The following is a 22,371-nucleotide window of genomic DNA, read 5'->3' on the forward strand; positions in this document are numbered from 1 at the left end:
ATCCATCTTTTTGGATTTAAAAAGAAATGAAAAACCCCTTTTATCCTCACAATTCAAGTCTGTTAGACTTTTCCTTTTGGGCTCTTATGAGATATTTCTTGATTTACCATTACCCTTAGTAAAAACGTAAATCCTACATCTTTACCCCAACTATTTCTAAAATAATTTAAATATGAGGGAAAATCAAGAGCAAAGCACCCAAGTTTTATGCATCCTTATTATAGGCATACTAGAGCTAGAAGTTGTCAAGTCATTTAGCATCATTACTATAGAGGATTTTAGCATCATTTAACAATATTTAGTATCATTTGTGCTCATATTTATAGCACTTTCATGTGTTTATCTTGTTAGATCCTTCATTCGTATAGATCTCATATACCTTGTTCCAATCTCAATCATATCATCATAGATCTACATAATAGCTCACTCCCATTGTAAGATTGTCACTAAGATGTCAATCTAAGAGCAATTTAGCAGTTGTAGTTAGGGAAACATGGGATGTTTGTGAATTTTGATTTGATGGTTGTTTCTTGGGTCTACTTTAGCTTTACTATCATTCTCATAGCATTTCGCACCAAGGTCTCATGAATAAGCGTTTCCTCGTGTACATTAATGCTGATTTTTTTTTTTGAATTGATGAAATAATTGACCTTTATCCAACATAGATTTTTTGACCCCAAAAGATATAATTTTGCTGGTTTCTCTTGCTAAAAAAACATTCTATTGATAATATTTTACATTTTATTGTCTCTCAACTAAGATATGTGAAATTTTTTAAGTTCATAAAATCTTTGAGCATTTATTGTTCCATCCTCAATATGCTTTGGTTTTGTCATCTTATCTGCTTGATTTAATGTTTATTTGGAGTCCTAATGTAGGTTTTCCTTAGATTGAGATTGTTGTTGGAAAAGTTGAGTCTTTTGATGTTTCCCTTAATAAATTTTGGTTTACTTTTACAAGTAAAGTTCTTTTCTTTTTATGGAAGAGGAGGAATGAAAAAATATTATAATCCACAAGACAATTTCTTATTGAGTTTAAATTCAAACCCATCTTTTTCATGATTATGTCATAGGTCTTTGCTATTGTGAAGATTCTAAATGAGAGACTCATGATGATGTTGAAAAAATTTATGCTAGTGTACAAAAATATATACAAGACCACTTGAATTCTTCCCTCATGGGAAGAATAATTTAAATCGAGAAGAACTAATTTTAATTTTTTTAAATATGCGGAGGACAAAAAGACCATCAAGGATGATCTTGATGAAATTAAGAGCAAGGATATGAGATTTTACAAGAACTAGTGGGACACTACAACATCTTAAATATTGACCCCCCTTGGTGATGTTAGTAATGATGAAGAAGAATGCACTAATAATATTACTGGGTCATGGAAATAATGTTGACCTCAAGTATATGTATTAGCTTTTACACTCTCCAAAGTGTTTCGCTGAACTCCTTTAAATCTTTTGTTGTTTATAGTTTCTAATCATGTTGATTTTAGATTGATGGATTGTTGGTGATCATAATTGATGTTGGATGAGGCTCTAGCTCCATATAATACAAGCCTAAATTTCGTACACTATCTATAATATATTAAAAAAATAGTCATGGGTGGTACAATCATGTAGTAGAAAGTGGATACATTGAGAATGTTACAAATTATGTTAGTAAGCCAATGAGCACATCAAATTTTAGTTGTTGTAGAGAGGCCATGAGTATCTAACCTTTTGTAATGTCCCCATCTTTTTAGCCTTAGTGGAGTTCTTAGCCTTTCATTCTCCGAAGGCTAAGTGGAGAAATAAATTAAATTAAAGTCAATAAATAAATAAATAAGTAAATAAATCTAAAGGTGACTTTATATTTAATTAATTTAATTTTCTAGAAGCACAACTAATTATTATATTAGAAAGGGGAAGCTTCTAGAGAATGCATTTTCTAGAAGTATAACTAATTATTGTATTGGAAAGGAGGAAGCTTCTAGAGAGTGCAATTAAATAATATTTTATTTCTTTCTAGAAGGGTGAAGAAAAAGACTAAATAGAGGTGAGAGCTTCATTGTTAGGACCCATTATTTGCTTATTTGATTTCTTTGAGCTCTGTGCAAGGGTTTTGACATTTGCCACTAGAGAACAAAGTTCTTTTGTGTGCCTCCATTTGAGTTGGTGAAATACCTATTGAATTTGGTATTGGGAGGACATCATACAGGTGTTCTATTTGAGCCAATTGGTGAAAGATCTTTTGAAGGGTTGCAACTATTGGAGAAGACAAATTAGTCTTTTCATTGTGTTGAATTTGTGGCCTAGGGCCAAATTGTGGAGTACAATTGAAGGAATAAGTTGGATATTGTTACAATGTCATTGCTGCTACAATCTAGATTTCTTGAGTAGTTTCCAGATTCCTATCCATTTCATTTTTTATTGCATAGAGGATAGATTTGAAGATCTTCGAACATGTATAAGAATTTAGAAACCATTCATAATCTGATTTATATCAGAATTTGATGTCGTAATGTCTTATTATTGTAGATGCATATTTTCTCATTTGTAACCAGTGTTATATGTTTCAAATAAATACAAAAAAAATTTGCATCTTCATTGTAAGAGGTTTTGGAGTTCTTTGCAAGAATATTTATTAAAGTTTGGCATTTAGAAAGAAATCATAATTTAGATCTGCAATATATCCCTTGAGATTTGGGAGCTGAATTAGATGACCTCTAAGAGAACAAGGAAAAATCAATTCTAATAAACGTGAAACCAAACTATTAAACATCTAAAATAAAGAATGTTAAAAGTTGATTAAAAAATAATTATAACTTCATAAGATTGTGTTTATCTAATTTTATTTTATAGATCTTTAATAAAAACACTACATGTGAATTATAAAATAAAATAAAAGATATATCACATAAAAGATTAAATTAATATATTATTATTTCTAACATAATTTTTTCAAATAAAAAAATATTTTTAAAATATTCAAAGGAGTTTAATGCAATTGTAATACTTTGATAAAGAGATAGAAGAAGATGAGCATATCTCCTTATTATGTTCATTCTTAGAAGCTTTAAGATAATCCAATCCTATCCTCCAAAGAAGAATGCCCTCATTTCAACGTTGCTTATAGAAGAAACAAGGAAAGACAAAGGAATCTAATGATGCACACAATTTGTAGAATGGATCCAAAGAGAAGCTAAAACAAGTCTTCAAATATAACCTTCACCAAAGTAGAAAATGTTATTTTTAATTTTTCAACTACATAATCTCCAAAGTTCGAATGAGCATAAAGTTGATAGCGATTGATTGAAATAGAAACACAATTATGGTCAACTTTATTGAGTTTCCTTAAGTATGGGGAGCCCCTTTGAAGGATAATTAATTTTGAAAAGAAAAGTCCATGTGAAAGTCCGTATCATAGCTTTGATCGGCCCCCGTCAGTTGTGCCTCAATATTACATCCGACATTGTCTCGTGAAACCTAACATATAGGGCCCTCTTTGTCTTTTCCCTCCTTAACGTGCTCATGAGTCATTAAAAGAGACAAAATTTTGGCAAAAATTATAGAATTAGCCTAGGTAGAGTTTATAGAATGAATCATGTGAATAACTTTCTTCATTATTTTGGATTATATAAATGTTTCTATGATCTTTGTATGATTCAGATGTTCATAGAACAATATTCATGTGATCAAGTATACAAGTGTGAGACTAAGAATCATTAAAGTTGACTTTAATATTAATTATTTAAATATTTTAGATGTGATAGTTTGTTAACTAATATATTTCTTTTTATTGATTTTTTTAAATAAAGTATGTAATATAAGATTTGTTAATAGTATATGATGTTGGAGAATATATACAAGTCAATTTTGATATTTCATATAGCTGTTTTTGGATGGTGATCAAAATGGTTGAGTGAGGGCTTTAAAGTGCAGTGGGCACATCAATAATACCATCATTACCACTACTTTTCTACTGTATTTTGGTCTTCTTTCTTCTTCTTTTTTTCAATTTTTTAAATACAAATAGTAACTATGATATATTTTAATGTATCATAAAATGTATATGAAATTATTTAATATTTTAAATATATTTCAACTTTTCTTGTAAGTTAAATTATGATTTTTTCTTCTTATTTTTGTTATATGCTTTTGTGTTCTTCTTCTTCAATATACATGTCTTCTTGATTCATAATTTTATTGACTAGTAATTAAGTGTTATTAGCAAATATATACTTTTGTCTATTTATTTTTTCTTAATTTTTATTTAAATGAAGAAAGATTGTATACATAATGTGATCATATATTTTATCAATGTTAACTTTCATAAATTGAGAATGTCTAATATGACATTTTTAGTAAATAAAATTTTGTACCAATAAACAACAATAAATTATTACAATTCCTTTTTTTATAAGGAAAATAATTTTTCCTTATGAACATGCATGCAAATAAGCATACATTTGTGATATTGCTATTAGGATTTAACTGCGTGGTTTTGAGTCAAACTCATTGACCTATATTTCATGAGTAGTGATTCAACATGAATTCATCCCTCATGAGAATAAATGGAACACTTAGCACTCATTGCATCTAGGTGATGCTCAGAGGGGTGAAGCACTGATAAATTGCTTTAAAAAACATATTATTTAGTTCTTTGTTACATTTATGAATTGACGCCACTTTCCCTATTATTAGGAATAACTTAATTATAGATCATTGATAAAACTTTCTTTTCATGTACCTTATTTTTATCAAATTCTTGTTTTTATGTTGTTTGTAGACTAAGGTTCAATAAATGTCAACATTAGGTGTAATGAACACTTTTAGCACCCACCTAAGTATGAGGAAGAGGAAATATTTGATCCTTTGGCACCTTCATATGTTAAAAAGTGAGTATTTCAATTGATTGTGTTTCATAGTTTTTAATAGATGTGATTTTTTAATAGGGTTTGATGTTTTTATTTAATGCAAAGGTCTATTTTCTTGACATAAATTGCATAATCATTTGTATCTTTTTTCTGAGAAGTAAGTTAACACAAGAAACAACACATGTGTGGCCAAAGTACTCCAAATTATATTTTATAAGAGTCTATCACTATAATAATTTAGAGAAGTGTAATTGACATGAAACATAATTTTAAAATGCTTAAACATAAGACTTTAAAATTGTTGAATTGTTATTGATAAAGGTTTAGATTATTGTTGTTTATAATAACTAAAATTTATGCTCTTTGAGAAGAGTATATCATGTTACAGTGACCATGATCATGGTAGATCTAATGTTGGGAAGACAAATTTGTCAATTTTTTGCATTATTCTTTAGAAGGTACTAGCTCAATGGAAGAGCACCTACTTTATAAGTAGGAGGATGGTGGTTCAATTCCACCGTGCTCTAATATGACTAAATTTAATGATTAAATAAACTACCAAATAAAATACCAAATATACTACCATATATACTACCCAAAAAACTACTAAATATACTACCAAATCAACTATCCAATATACCACCACATATACTACCCCAAAACTACCAAATAAACTACCAAAATTACCAAATAAACTACCAAGTAACAACAATAAATGACTAAATCAATGACCTAATCAATGATTAAAATAGTTTAGTCATAAATTTGGTTGGAAGATAAATGTCTGGCAATAAACTATCATTGGTCACATGATCAAAATTAGTCACATATCTACAATTTTTAGTAGTTTATTAAGTAATATATTGTTCTTTTTGTACTAGTGATCACAATTTGACTTGCTATGGAAATTATCTCCTACTTATCAATTGATAAGCTTAAGGGGCTTTCTAATGAATGGTTCATAAGACACAAAACTTGGTCAAGGTTTTGCAAATGGGGTTGCAAGCTTTGGGTTTAACCATGGAGGAAATTTTGTAGTTAAGCGCGCTCAAGCTGGAGTAGTACTGGGATGGGTGACCTCTTGAGAAGTCATGATGCTTCACCCCTGTGAGCATCACCTAGATCCAATGAGTGCTAAGTGTTCCATTTATTCTCATGAGAGATGGATTCATGTTGAATCACTACTCATGAAACATGGGTCAATGAGTTTGACTCAAAATCATAGTTAAATCTTGATAGCAATATTAGAATTTGACTTGCTATGGAAATTATCTCCTACTTATCAATTGATGAGCTTAAGGGGCTTTCTAATGAATGGTTCATAAGGCACAACACTTGGTGAAGGTTTTGCAAATGGGGTTGCAAGCTTTGGGTTTAACCATGGAGGAAACTCCATAGTTAAGCGCACTTAGGTTGGAGTAGTACTGGGATGGGTGACCTCCTGGGAAGTCTCACCCCTATGAGCATCACCTATATCCAATGAGTTCTAAGTGTTCCATTTATTCTCATTAGAGATGGATTCATGTTGAATCACTACTCATGAAACATGGGTCAATGAGTTTGACTCAAAATCACAAAATTAAATCCTGATAGCAATATCACAATTTGACTTGTGGAAAATATCTCCTACTTATCAAGCATAGTTTTGTTTATATTTGATATGTGGTCATTGTGGTCTCTTTGTTTTTTTAACATACTATAATAATCAGCTTTGAGAGGTAAATATAAAATAAGTGTAGAAAATATAGCTTATGCTAAAATTTTTAGTTCAAACTAGCGCACACTATAGAAATATGGTTTCTGATATTATTAAATAGCACTGGAACCTCTATTGAATCTATGTTTTATACGAGATCAAGTTCATGGGTTTGGGTCAATCTCATGATGACATGTTTATCTTTAAAGTCTTTTCTCAATCCTTGTAATGTTTAGAATAATAAACGTGGTTTTAAAATAGGGGGTATGCATATGGCTCTTATCAATATGAATTGAATAAGAGGATAGAGAAATGAGTCCACTTTATACAAGATTTGTATTTGTGAATATGTACATGCATCAAGACATTTACTCAAAACAAATAAAATCATTAAATAAAAGTGATTTTGTCTTAAATTTTACCATTACCTTTTGCATACATTTTGAGATGCATATGAGCCCCGAAATGGTCAAACATCTCAAGTGTGTAATGCACATCAAAATGCACATGAAGCATGCTATTTGATATGTGCTCTCCACAAGACTTTACAAAAAATTAAGAAAATATATCATGGGTAGCTTCTATCTCACAAGTACAAATTAATAAAATAGGAACTTAATATAATAGTCTAAAATATAAAAATAAAAGAAAGTAAATTAAAAATATTTTACTCATTTAGAAGATGATAATGACGTGTTTGAAATGGTTTCAATAGAAATAAAATGCAAATGAAGCACAATGCATGATGTGATAATGCTTAGTCTAATCATGACAATTAGTCTTTAGTATTCACTACTAACAAAAAAACTTAGGAAGAATACAAATGAAAATACATATCAACCTTTTAATTGGTTGTATTTAATAGAAAAAATAATTATTTATGAAATTAAATGTAATATATAGATAAGGAGGCAATCTATAGAGTAGTAGCAATGTGTGTGTGTGTGTGTGTGTGTGTGTGTGTGTGTGTGTGTGTGTGTGTGTGTGTGTGTGTGTGTCTATATCTATATCTACACACACACATTGTTGGAAGTTTATTTGGGAACTTGAGATACTAAGGGGCGAGGGATGGGGGTAAATCAAGACCACTAAAAAATTTAACCTTCAAAACAACTTGACTGCATTCACTGCATTATCCATCTAATATCTAGATTATGCATAACATAACATATAACTTCAAATGCTAAAATAGATCTAACTCTGTACCACATCCATCAACATGAAAGTGTAAACACATAACATAAAGATTTTGGTTACCTAGAAACCCTCCAAGGTGAAGGTAAAACTTGTGGGGGGGTGGGGGGGGGATGACAACCACAAATCTTCACTACTGCAGTAACAAAGCTAGCTTGTTAGGACTACAAATTTGATCACTTGTGAAGATCTACCCTGTGAGGGGTCTGCCCTATTATGAGCTTTACAAAGACTATTAGGTCTACCTTGATTAAAGGATTTAACACTTACAATGAAGTAAGGACTATGTTAAGAGATTTATATAGGTCTATTAGGACCACTCTATTAAGAGATTTACCTTGATTCACTTAGCCAAAATAATTCAGTACCTAATCTTTCAGTTTGTACTTTCAATACTGATTACAGATCTCCTCTTTCCAATCTCTAATATGATCTTCTATATGATATATCTTTAATCTTCTCTTCACTTCTTCACTAGGTCGTTAAAATTTGTTCATAACTTTCACTTGCAGCCTTCAAAACCTAACTCATTCACACAATACTTTTCTACCTTACTCTCCACACACACACACACACACACACACACACACACACACACACACACACACACACACACACACACACACACACACACACACACACACACACACACACACACACACACACACACACACACACACACACACCATGTAAAAATAGGGTCTCGATCTACCCTTATAAATACATTTGTAAGACCTTCTGGAATAAGATCAATGATCTAGCTGTTTTCCTTTTCACCTTTTCATTTGATTGGTTGCCCCACCTTCATAGGGATCAACAATGTACATCAAAATGTGTCCTTTGTAACAAACTCTATGATCATTAAATGTTTTTTTTTTATGTAGGTTCAAAATGGTTTACCTCAAATTTTACATACCATTTCAAACATTTTTGTACACGCTATGTTACTCAACACATATTGTCTTTGATGCTTGATCATAACTATTCTTCTTTTCGATGCTCAACCTTAACTAACTCAACTCCTTTTTTATAAATTGACATCTATATACTCTGTTTACTTGATATTTACTGAACTCGACTTATATAGGAATACTCAGCGACCAAAGAGTTGCTTGGTTTCTATAGAGCTTGACATATATAGGATTATTTACAAGTCTTTACAATTATATGACTCAACTTGTATAGAGTGACTCGATTGCAGTGATGATTGAACAACTCTGCCTTGTATATGACTAAGTTTTTGACACTAATATACAACAAAACTTAGAGAGATCAACAATCACCCCCTTTGACATTAGTGGAAAAAACACTTTATCATGATTACATCATTATAATACAAAAAATGATAGTACTCCCCCCATGCTTATGACTCGGTTCTTTTAGGACTTCAAAACTTTCTTTTACAACATACCTAGATACATAATACATTGTTGATTGATGGAGGCATAAACATGATAACAATATATTGAGGGGGGGGGGGGGGGGGGGGGGGGGGGGGGGGGGGTGAATCAGAATCTTTAGCACTTTTACTTTTCAATAATTCATTCACACATCCACCAGTTTACTTGTTCATGTAAACCTTGTAATAATAAACTTGTCATAACATGTAAATCTCATTTTGGTTTTGACATTATAGTGAAAAAAACTTAGTCATTACTTAGCAAAGAACAATACAAGCCAAGTGCATAGTACATGTTGACTGATTAGAGCAAGCCAAGAAATCAATGTAAGCTGAGTGATGAAAGCATGTTGAGAATAAGTCTCTAGAAAAAGCATGGAAAGTAATATAATAAGTTAGTGCTGAACACAAGTATATGCCAAGCAGATAATGTGTGTTGAGTAGTCTATACATGCCAAGTGATTCCAGTGTTGAATAATGGTTATTTATAAGTTCTAAAAAAGATGAGTTACAACATTTAGAGCATAGTGAAGGCCCAACATCATAGCCTACTGATGTTGAGTGAGCAGTGAATGACATAAATGTTTGTTTTGGCACAAACTTCTATGTAAACTATTTTTGGCCAACATAATCATGCATTTATGATTATAAGAGATAAGTATGGAGTCATATTATGAATCCCTATGAAATGCATGTAACCAATCAGATTAAGGGAAGCATAAGGTGGTAATAAGGATCAACCACAACCATTGATTTTGACCTAATCCATCTCCACAGATTCTTATTTAAGAAAGAAAAAACTCTAAGAAGTGTATCATTTTGTGAGGAGATCAATGCTAATAGTTGAGAAGGCATTCATGGTGGCTATGATGGCTATGACAGAGTTATGCAAAGCATAATCAATCTAGAGGAACAAAGACAATCAATGAGAGGATTAGAAATGATAGATCTAATCAGAAGGATCAAGAAACAACTAGTAAAGAGGATATCTAACATCAAGAAGAAAGGTTCTAACCAAAGATCAGGTGTTGAATCATTCTAACAGGTGATGTAGAGTAAATCTCTTAACTGAGTAGTCCTAATAGGTTGTTGTAAATATCTTAACCAAGTGCTTACTTAGTTGTGAGTTAAAATCCTTTTGCAAGGTGAGACCTAACCATCTTTGTAAGCCTTTAATAGGGAAGACCCCTCATAGGGTAGATCATAGTTTATGTCAACACTTTTTAGCCATAATTGGTCACACTTTACAACTACAGTAGTGAAGATTTGTGGGTGTCATCCCACCCCAGTTTTACCTTCTCCTTAGAGGGTTTTTGGATAATCAAAATCTTATATGTTATGTGTTGATTTACTTTATACTATGGATGTGATGAATAGTTATTTATTTTAGTTTACATGAAAAGTTATGAGATGGATGTATGATGAAGTGTTTTTAAGGTTAAAGTTTTAAAGTGTTGATTCAAACCCCCCTCTCAGAACTTACTTTCCCATTGGTATTTCTAGCAATTGGTATCAAATCTTTGTTCTCTAGAAAGGAAAGTTTGACATCTTTAGAGTTAAGATCTTGAAGATGGAAGTCTACAAGTTGGGAAAGACTACTAAGAACTAGAAGATTGAAATACAACTTTCCATTCATCAACTTAAGGAGGCAAGAGATGAACTGCACAATTCATTAAAGAGAAGACAAGAGATAGCTATTCAACAAGATGACACTCAATATCAAGAATTAGACACTAATAGATTATTTAAAGATGGAAACACAAAAGCTTTTGATGCAAAAATGGCAGATCTAATGGAAAAGAACAATACCCTAAGTGAAGAAGTCAGGAACCTGAAAATAGAACAAGAAGTTCAATCAATACTCTTGTGTGAGACAACTGAACTGAGAAAGAAAGATGAAGAAGATAGAGCATTTATTGAGGAAGAAAAAAGACTTCTAGCTAATAGAATTAAGGAAAAGACATCAGATGAACAAAAGCTTGTAAACATGCAATTGGATACAATGAATCAATTGATGATTGCAAATCAAGAACTGAATAGGAAAGACATTGAGATTACAACTTTGGAAACACAAAATACCCTATTGAAGAATGAATTGAAGGATAAGAAGGAAAAGCTTAATAAGCCTAGTGAAGCCATCAAGTACTTTGAAAAACTGGTGGAAGCACCAAGGCCAAAGAATGGCATTGTTGGTTTGGGATATTCTACTACTGAGAAAGCATAATCATCTAGGAGTGGTGAACAAAGGAACAATAAATGAAAGTACAACAAACCCACTTTCCATCATTGTGGAAAAGTGGGTCACATAGAAAATGTTTGCAGGAGAAACACTAGAAATCAAAACCCTAAGGAAAAATTCAAGGGACGTTGTCATAAATGCAAGAAGCAAGGACATCAAGCACGTGAATGTAGGACCAAAACCACGAACACTTAGAGATTTGAAGCTTATTGTTAAAACTGTCAGAAATATGGACACAAGGAATATGAATGTAGATCCAAATCCAAATGGACATCAAAAAAATAGACAAAAGGACATCACAATGGAAATTTTTATGAGTGGGATTAAAACACAAGGTAAAATTCTCACTATTGTGAAGAATATGGTCATATTCGTAAAAATTACATAAGAATGCATTTAAGAGGAAATTACAATAGAAGGTTGAATGTGATTGCATGCTTTAGTTTTCTTAAGATTGGTCATGTCAGCAGAAACTATCCAACTCGATCACCTACATCGAGTAATGAAGGCAACAAAGTAAAAGGAAACTTGGTTGATGTTGAAAATGTGAAGATGTAGATGAAAGGGACATGGAGAAAGAAGGAAGATTGCAACACATCAAGTCAAGGTGAGGTCACTTCATTCAATGGATTAGGTGATCACATCACCCCCAACTAGGAAATCATAGGTATGTGTGGAACTAATATTTGAAATGTAATATTATACATCAGTTCCAAATATCTAAGATTTGAAAAGATTATATATGCATGAATTAAGATGCAATGAAGAAGTTAAAAACAAGAGATATTCTATCATTATGTTGTTTTCTATATTGCTACTGAGCATTTAGAAAATTGTGGTTATAGCTAAGTAATGGAGATATGCTAGTGTTAGTCAAGCTCACTGTGTTAACTAAGCATGTTGATAGTCCTATGATAGCCTAGTTTATAGTTGTGTAAGCATTGAGAAATTAATGCCAAAATTGACGGGTTATATAGTCAATTTTTGACTCATTTGCACCTACTAGATTTTGAAGAGCACAAAGAGCACAAAGGAAATTACAAAAATGAGATTCAAGTGTTTGCAAACCAAATTCTCTTGAAACTCGACATCATTCATCAAATTTGAGTGGTATTTATCTTGTGCCAAGTTACACTATTTCATATTTCGTAAACCCTAGTGAATCGATATGGAAGCTAGTTCTTCAACAAAAACTAGGAAAAAGGGGAAGGAAGTTTTCAATGTTTAGTTAACTAGTAATGATGTGAGACAACTCCAATTCTAATAAATTCCTAAGATTGCATATAAGGGAGATCCATCTGGTGTGTTATCAATGATACCACCAAAGGTGCTAATGATTCAGGATGTTCGATATTTCTACACTAGAAATATTGGAGAAGTTGGAGACATGGAGATTAGGGAAACCTATTAGAAATTGTGTGATAATGATGTTTTGAGAGAAGAAAATAAGACTATGGAGTGAAAAGGGTTGACATGTGCCCTAGACTTTCCTTAGGGTTTTAAAACTAAATGGATTAAGATCATACTAGGTCATATACATGATAATCAGATTTGGTTAGAGAATGGGCCAATCAAAATCTCAAAGAGGATTGTTCATAGAGTATCAGGGTACCCTACCCTAGATAGACCAAAGAGTATGTGAAGCGATGCTAAGGAGGTTATTTGGATAGAACACTGGAGCCATGTGGAATAAAAGAAGGATGTCAATTGACATAATTTCAGATCCCTTGGTAGTGTTTATAGTCAAAGTCACAGCGCACAAGTTCTTTTAGTAAAGCTGACTGAATAGTGTTTCCTGCATGGCAGTTGATCTTGGCTACAAGATTGTAAAACATGATCATTCTTATGACCTAGCTGAGTTGCAACTTCAAAAAAATTTAGAGAATTTGGAAGCTATCAAGAAGGCCAAAAGTGCATCATGTAAATTTGGCTCATTGATTGTTTTATTCTTCTATGTGCAAAATATTTTTTCTAATTTTCGTAAAGTTGTGTGGAATACAAATAGATCAGTAACCCAACAAATAACAAAGTTCATTGGACAATTAGGAGATAATTTTGATTCTGTTATGATGAGTTATTTTGATGATTTCAAGAAGTCAATCAAACAAAGGTTAAGAATTCATGTATCCCTAGTAGAAAAATACTACAATGACATTTGTTTTCTAGTGGATGCTGACTACACATATGTGCAAGCAACAATTCCCAGGGTTAGATGGCTGAGACCCTTGCCATATGAAATAAATGTTGATGAGGCATCATCAACCATTACTACACTATTGTCATTGGATATTGACAAGGATGCTACATCCTTTGGAAATTATTAGGAGGAAAAGTCTATAATAACTAACTTGCATACTACCTCTATCATAGGGAAAAATTATAAGATGGTAAAGAAATTGAAAGAAAAGTTTGGAGAAGGTGGAGAAGAAGGAGATGAAGAGGAGGAAGAAGAAGAAGAAGAATGTTAAGGACCTTTGGAACTTACACAAGGTTTGGGTAAGGATGCTAATGTAGAAGGTGCAGAGGAAGAAGAAGCCAAGGAGGCACTTAAGGTTGCTAAGAAGAAGAGGAAAGCAAAGAAAAATGTAGTGCAAAACCACAGAAGATTGTGAAGTAGTCACAACAAAATCCAACTGTACTTTTAAGAAAGTTAAGCACAAGGGCTATCATTGCATAGGCAAAAGAAGTTACTAAGGAAATAAGAAAGAGAGAAATTGCCACATTAGAGATGAGCCATCCTATTAAGAAGCTAGGGAGAAAGTGTGTGCTAGAAAATGTGACCTGTTGGAAGCATGAATCAACAAACAAACATTAGTTAAGAACCTCCAATATGCATCAAAGATTCAACAAAATGAAAGACCATTAACTAACTAATGCTTTCTTGAGTTTTGCAACTCTAAGTAGCCAATAAAACCAATCTTCCAGCCACCTCTATAGCTCAACAAAGGCACCCATGAGAGGCCTTGTTGGTGTGTTAAGATGGGGGGTATGTTTGGTGTGCTCTCCCAAACACAACAAAGTGATGAATCTCTTGAGTGGATGTGCGAGTGTGAGTGAAAATGAAATATGAACCTAGGCTAGATGAAATGAAGAACACCTCAAGAAATGGCTATGGAGAAAGCCATACTTGAAGGTATTCAAGGGTGAAACTATGGAATGCAACAAAGAAACTAACTAGATATGCTAGTTAAACTAAGATGTGAATGAAACAGAGATGAGAAAATGCATGTAAACTAAACCAATAATGCAAATGCAAAGCTAAACTAGCTACCAAATGGTTAGTATTCACCTAGAAATCTCTATGAAAACTCAAACTACAACGAAAACCCTAGCATGAAAACTCAAGACTCAAAATGGCATGGTAACAATGCAATAATGGGAGATAATGAATGCTTGAGACAAGACCTCTATTTATAGGCTTGAGGGAGGGCTTGGTGAGGTGGCATCCATGTAGATGCCACATAAGGTGACATGCAAGCCATGCAAATGGTCAAGAATTCAAAGTTTTCTCACACATGTGTGAGAAAACTTGAGAAGAAGAGTGGGAGACAAGAGTGCAAAGGGGAGTGTGTAGGCATGCCATCTCACACATGTGTGACCACACTTTTGGGCAAATGAGGGGGATTAGGGAGATGATTAAGAATGATTAAGTGGGATTAGAGAAAAAGTAGGCTTAAGAGGATGAAAATGATGGTTATAGGCTAGGCTTAAGATTAAATTAAATGAAATTTAATTTAATCTTGGGTTTAGAGGAATTAATAGGATGTGAGGATTAAATAAAAAAAATTATTTAAAAAAGGGGATGATGGAGGCTCATTTGTTAAATTAATATAACACATTAAGGCTAAAAGTATTTAAATTAAATTTAAATACTTGGGAGAATGAACTCATTTAATTAAAATAATTTAATTAAATAAGTAGAAGAATGTGAGCAATATAATTAATTAATTAATTAATAATTAATTACAATGTCATGGGAAATATTAAAATTAATTAATATGGTGTTTAGGGATGATTTTAAGCATCTACAGAAAGTATAAGCCTCAAGAGGATTTAGATGAGGAGAAGACAGAGTTTGACAGCTTGAGTCAATTCAAAGTGGTAAGCTACAACCCTTCATTTGATATAGATAATCTATGTGAAAATGTTAGAACAAATGCAGATTTATTAGGCTTTTTCACATATCGATTTTGATAAGCTAGGGAGTGTGGATAAAAATAATTTAGAAGAGGCCATTTATGACATGATGGTAACATTCAAGTCCACTCCTCTAGAGTTTCCCAACTCCATCCCGAAGAGTTTATATGATAGAGTTGAGCAAAAATGGAAATTTAGTTTGACCATTGAGAGACAAATAAGAGAGGCTACATTAGCCCAAGTTATGCCTACTTTGAACAAGCAGATGATTGCAGAAGTAATGGAGAAACATAAAGGAAAATTTTCTCCAAAATATAGAGCATTTCAAATATTGAAGAAGCAAGTAGAAGATGTGATAACCAAGAGTACATTGATTTGGAAATCTATTTATGGGTTATCCAAAAAAGCAATAACTGAGAAAGGAGAACAAGAAGAGGGAGATTCTACAAAAGATGTTTTAGCAAAGCAAGGTACTGTGGAGGTGACAAAAGAAATAGTTGAGGAAGAACAATAGGATGCACAAGATGTTCAACTACTGAGTGCCAGTCCTCCACATGTAGACCAAGAGAGTCAACAAGATTTAGTCATCATCAAGCATGTTCCTAATATAACATCTCAAAATGTTAATCCCTTGACTCATGATGATCTAGAGAAGCTACAAAAAGACTCTACCGATGTAGCTCTTCCATGCACCAACCTAGTATCTGTGAGAATTGATGAGATAAAGAAGGCAATTAATGCATCTATAAGGGAGAACCAACAAGCTTCACCAAATGTGCCCCCATTGGTTATAGAGGTAAAGGAGACATAGAAATAGGTTCTATAGAAAGATATAAGTATAAACCTTGAACAACAAGGTGATACCACAAAGACACCATCTGTTATGTCTACCATAGTCATTCAGATGAAAGTGGCAAAGGTACAACCAATAGCTACATCATTTTGGAGCCTATATAGTTCAAGTTTACCAGCTATAGAGATCATTGAAAAGGATGAAACTAAAGTAAACAAGGGTAAGAAATCTATTCATGTACTTGTTCTACCATCATAGGGTGAAGTACATATAGAGGGAGGCAACACTGAAGAGAACAAGGTAACTGCTGCAACTAAGGAGAAAATTGCTATATAGACACTAGTTCCTTTACCAACTTCTACATCTCCTCTCACCAGTCACACTCATCAGAGGCTGAGTACATAGGACACCCCATTCCAAATATCAAGGTTGAGTCCTAGCACACCAAAGAGTTATAATGCTACATCATTTGGGGATTTCAACTTATATTAGTTGATTGAATTACCCAAATTTGATCTATCATCAATCACTCTTGATAAAATGAATATTCTTTAGGATGCTCTACAATGCAATAAAAGGCAAGAAATTATAACAAGGGAGCATAAGATAAAGAAAGTGTTACACGAAATCAAATATATATTTATTGATGCTTTTAACCTCCCAGATTCAACTATAGAAAAGCCTATAATAGAGAAACTTGTCAATATTGTGGACAAGATTAAAGATGAAGACTTAGAGAAAAATGCAAAACTTTTAGAATGGTCTAAAAGGAATTTTCATACAAAAGTTATGGAAATGATATCTAGTACCATTGCACTTGGATAGGATGATCTAGAAACCAACATGGAAAATGTAAATAAGTGGTTATATAAGATTGTTTTGAAGTGAAGAACTTGTAATGGAACAATCATAATTTTGTCAATGATGTCAAACCTGCTACCTACTGGTGAGATAATTGCTTTTTGGTCTAAAATTTATCATATTAGTTGATTTATGAAGAGGATTTGAAAAGAGGAGATAACATTAGCACCTAGAGAAAGGTTGATTTATTTGGTATGTAAAAGAAGCTTTAAAACCAAGTAAGACATTGATACTCTAGTGTATTGCTTATACACTTATAGTCTAAAATGAAAGATTACTTAAGTTAAGATTAGAAGAAGATCAAGTATGAAAAGTGTTTGCCAATACTTTCCAAGTAGTCATTGCAAGCCAAGTAGAAATCAGTGGTTAGATGAGTGATTGTTAGTATATGCCAAGTAAAGTTTAGTTGGTTTCGAGCATCAATAAACTTTAGTGTTTGCTGAGTGAACTGGTGTTGGCCGAGTGATAGAAAATAGTGTTAACTCAAAGATTGGATGAATCTAAGCCGATCATTTTATTTTCTTGAATTATGTGAAGTGTGTGGAAGATAACTATGATGAGCTAGTGGCACAAAATTCAAGGTAAACCATTTTGAGATGAATTTATGAAGACTATAGAATAAGTTTCTAGAGGAACCAAATAGAAAAGTTAGTAGATTCATTGTATCCTACCTAATCCTACCTAACCCTAAAATGGATGATTGTGGTTAAGGGGAAAAATATTTGAATTCTCTATTTATAGAGATAACTAGTCAAAAGAAAAAGGTTTTCATGTGCAAGAACCTAAGGAAGACAAGGATTCTAGGGTATTGCTTCATTCAGTGGCCAAACAGAGGTGACTACAATTGGTATACAAAGCAAGAAGGCTTAAGAGTATGAATGCTTGAAGGGTGAACAAGCTATCAGAGCTGAAGTGTGGGAATGCCAAGAAGAATGGAGGACTAAAATAGAGATTTATAATCTATAAGTGAGTTGTATTTTTTTATCAAATCAAGCCTTACTATTACTTTCTAATCATTGTATTAGTCTAGGACAAATCCTTTGGATTAAGGTTGACCTAATAGTCATTTGTAAATCCTTTAACCGAGTGACATTCTAATGGAATGGTATAAATGTTGGAAATATAAGAGGAGTAATTGAGAGGGGAGGGGTGAATTAGTTACCACTAAAATTAATCCTATATCCCTTAGATGTCAGTACAAAATAAACTCTATGAAAACTCAACTCTATTGAAGCTCAATAAATAGACAAGATGTTGTAACTCGGTAAATACTAAAATAGCTCGATAAATTCTTAACATGAAAATATTAAGATATTATCTATGATTAATATTACTTTAACTTAGTTGCAAACACATAAAAGAAATATCATGAACACACTTGACACCAAGATTTAATGTGGACACCCAATTTGGGAAAAACCACCAATTGCAACTAGTTACTAATTTTTACTCTTTTGAAGTGAGCCCTATTAGGAGCCAACCCTATTAAAGGTTACAAAACACACTATCAGGTGTGACATTGTTAGAGGATTTAATCACCTTGTTAGGAGTGGCCTTGTTAGAGGTCTTTAGACAATTCAATAGAAATGCCACCTTGTTAGAGGATTTACAAATAGCTATTAAGCCAACTCTATTAAGAGATTTAGATCACCGCTACAATGGTTAGAGAGTAACAATCTGATGACCTAATTCCTAATGCAACTAAATTTCTGATTATAGATCTCAATTCTAGCTTGTATACTGGATCCTTCTTGATCAAATGTATCTTTGTCAACAAGGATATTCTACTTATCCTTCCAATTCACTTCCTCTTGACATCATCAAATCTTCAATTATGTTTCACTATCACACATTTTCCACTAGTATATTTGCACTTTTTTTTCTACCAAAATTTTTGACCAAAGGTATGACTTCTTTTATTTTTTGGTTTCCATCCCTGTATTGGTCAAAAATTTCCTAAGTTTTCCTGAGTTGATCAAAGTTTTGACCATATCAGGTCATAACCTTAATATGTTAAAAGTATCATATATTAGTGTTGGTCAAAAAGTATGTTAAAATTTAATCTTGTATATTTGTATGGGCTTATAGTCGTATCATGATATTCTTTTATTTTATTTCATTCCCACGTAGGGTATCATGGAAATTTGCAGGTTATTTTGGGGCTTCATGGGTATTATTGGGGCAGTGATCGATTGCTGGAGAAAGACCATGTTCTTGCATAGTTTGGGACAAAGTTTATCGTGCAATTGATCTTCTTTAGACAAGCCAAATCCACGTAATTTTCCATTTGAAGGTTACAACCTATTGAGATTTTAATTCCATGTGCAATCTATTGGAAATATTCAAGACTATGCTAGGGTACTGAAAGGGGAGGGGTGAATCGGTCACCTTAAAAACTTTACCAAATTCAGATCTTAATTGCAATAATCTAATTACCATTTAATTCATCAAATTAGATCTAATTGTATGAACAAGAAACTAAAAACATAAAATATTCATAATATTTGGACACAATAATTTGATGACCCAAAAAAATTCCAAATAGAAAGTAAAATTGGGGTGGGGATCATACCCACAAAAATTCAATACTGCAGCATAAAGTTGGCTTGTTAAGGCTTACAATGATCACTTCTAATGATCTTCCTTGTTAGGAGCAATTAGGACTGCTAGGTCCACCTTGTTAGAGGTTTTACAAACACATAATGAAGTATGCACTCTGTTAAGAGATTTAAGAAAGACTGTTAAGTCTACCTTGTTAAAGGATTTGGACTAGTTCAGCTATTAGAATGAAACAGTATATCTTTGACTTACAAATGATTTACTAATAGAGATTCTTTAAAGTATCGATCACCTTTTGTGATGGATATGTCTCTGCTGCTCCTTTACTAATGTGGCCTTACAATACACTTTTTTTGTTGTTGATTTACATTTGCATTCTTCTATTTCACATTATTGTCACATTTCATACTAGCTTGGATATGATACAGTACATTACATATATATCAATCCAATTTACATAATTACAAAGTTGGCCAATATAAAAATTGACACTAATATTACAAATTTGGCCCATATGTAGATACTCAGGTTTTGAAGACTGACTTAGTGAAGTTCTGATACACGATGTCCACTGTCATTACTCGACATCGTCATGCACTCGGTAGAGTAGAAGCTCAGTCCATACTAATCACTTCAATGTAGTCTTGAACTTAGTTAGCATTGGTGACTCGGTAGATATTGTGTAACTTGGTACAAACTGAATTACTCATTTACCATGATTGCACTCGATAAACACTAATCATCACATATCTCGGTTAACACTAACTTTGCTTTACATGAACTACTTAGCTTGGTAGAAACTACAAAGCTTGGTAACCATTGAAATGCTTGGGTTGAACTGTTGGACTTCACGCTACCTAATTTTGCTCAATTTGAACTATTGCACTTCACACTAATTAAATTCACTTGGTAACCACTAGAATTCTTGATAGAAACTGTAGAGTTCGGTGGCTACTGAATTACATGGAAAACATTGTAGACTGTTCAATGAGATCAGTAGCCATACAAAATCTAAATAAGTGTTGTCACTAATAACAAACTTGACCAAATGTCAACAATCTCCCCCTTTGGTATTAGTGACAAAAACACTTATCAACCAAAACTTATATACATCATAATGTGGTACTGGCTCGATATGGTATACTATTTTTTTTTAGGTTTTTCAAAATTTGTCTTTATAAGTATATACAATATACTATATCTAAAAATTCTCTACTATATACACTTTCTTCCTTTGCATGATTCTCCCCCATACAATATGCATAGCATAACTAGTGTCTCTCCCTATATAACATATTAAGTCTCTCCCCCCTTTTGACAATAATGCCAAAGATTTATTCAAAACTTATTTACATGGAGACACTAATATAAGAAAGAAAATTAGAATATACCTTAAGTATAAGTGCTAAAGTCTTATCCCACTTCTCTTGCAAAACTTTGCATGTATGTAGAGTAATTTGCACTTCTACAGATAGTTCTATCATGTGATCTACAATGGAGAAGTTGTTGTCATGGATCAATGTTTTTGAATAAACAATATGCTTCTACATTGTATCCATGATGGGAAGGATCATATTCTGAATATCTATCAGTGTAGATTGGATCCTTGCTTCTTCTCTCAACAACTCTGCCTGCATATATGACAAGAATATGATCTTTATATGACATGCAGAGCTTGAACTAGAGTCAAGTTGCAACTGTTGTGCATTGACCTTTAGATCTTCATCTATCTTTGTTAGTTTTCTCTTTATCTCCTTTGTAAACTCGGTAACATTACACAACTTTCCTAAAAGTGATGTTACATTTTTGCAAGAGGTTTCAAGATTGGGCAAATTTGAGGAAAGCTCCACTTGCTGAATGGTGATTTGTTGAGAAATGTGCTCAAGCACTTTATTATCAAATTTCTTTTCTACTTTCTCAATCAATTTATCTTGATTGCTAGAGTTCTCATTAAAATTTTGGACTACCTCTTCTAATTGGAACAAAATGTGTTGAGAAGTATCAACTTCAACACCTATTGCCTCAGTAAATATGTTCTTGGCATCATCAATGATTTTATATTCCCCGTCTCTCTCCTCTCTCAATTTCTTTTGCTTTGCCTTCTTTTGGAGGAGTTGACCAACTATATGCATTTGATCCACAATGATATTATCAAAATCCCATTTAAGAATTTCAATCTCCTCATCTAGGTCTATATCCTCCTCTATCTTCTTACCTCTAGTCAAAAATATTGTACTCGGTTGAGCCTTAGGTTCAATTGTCCTTGTACTTATTGCCTTTGAATCCGGAATGGAAACAATTGTAGAGATAGTAGGACTAGCAGTAAAAATTGATATAGTGCCAATAGATGGAATACTAACTGGAATGCTTGTTGAATCCAAAAATGATGTACTTACAGATGTATCTAAGACTGTAGAATCCAAAATTGTAGTACTTACTGCAGAAGAGCACAAAATTGTAGAACATACTATATCCATTGTTGATGATGCTAACTCAGGAGTTGAAGAAGGAAGTTGTAGCTCAGTAGATGAAGTGGTAGACACTTATATCAATGATGTGCTGAGCTATGAGGGAGTGAAGAGTTATTGGACATTTGATGTATCTACTGTGGTCACAGTCAAACTTGC

The sequence above is a fragment of the Cupressus sempervirens genome, chromosome 5 (assembly GCF_028749045.1).
Source record: "Cupressus sempervirens isolate cs-2001-9-10 chromosome 5, ASM2874904v1, whole genome shotgun sequence".
NCBI classification, from domain to species: Eukaryota; Viridiplantae; Streptophyta; class Pinopsida; order Cupressales; family Cupressaceae; genus Cupressus; species Cupressus sempervirens.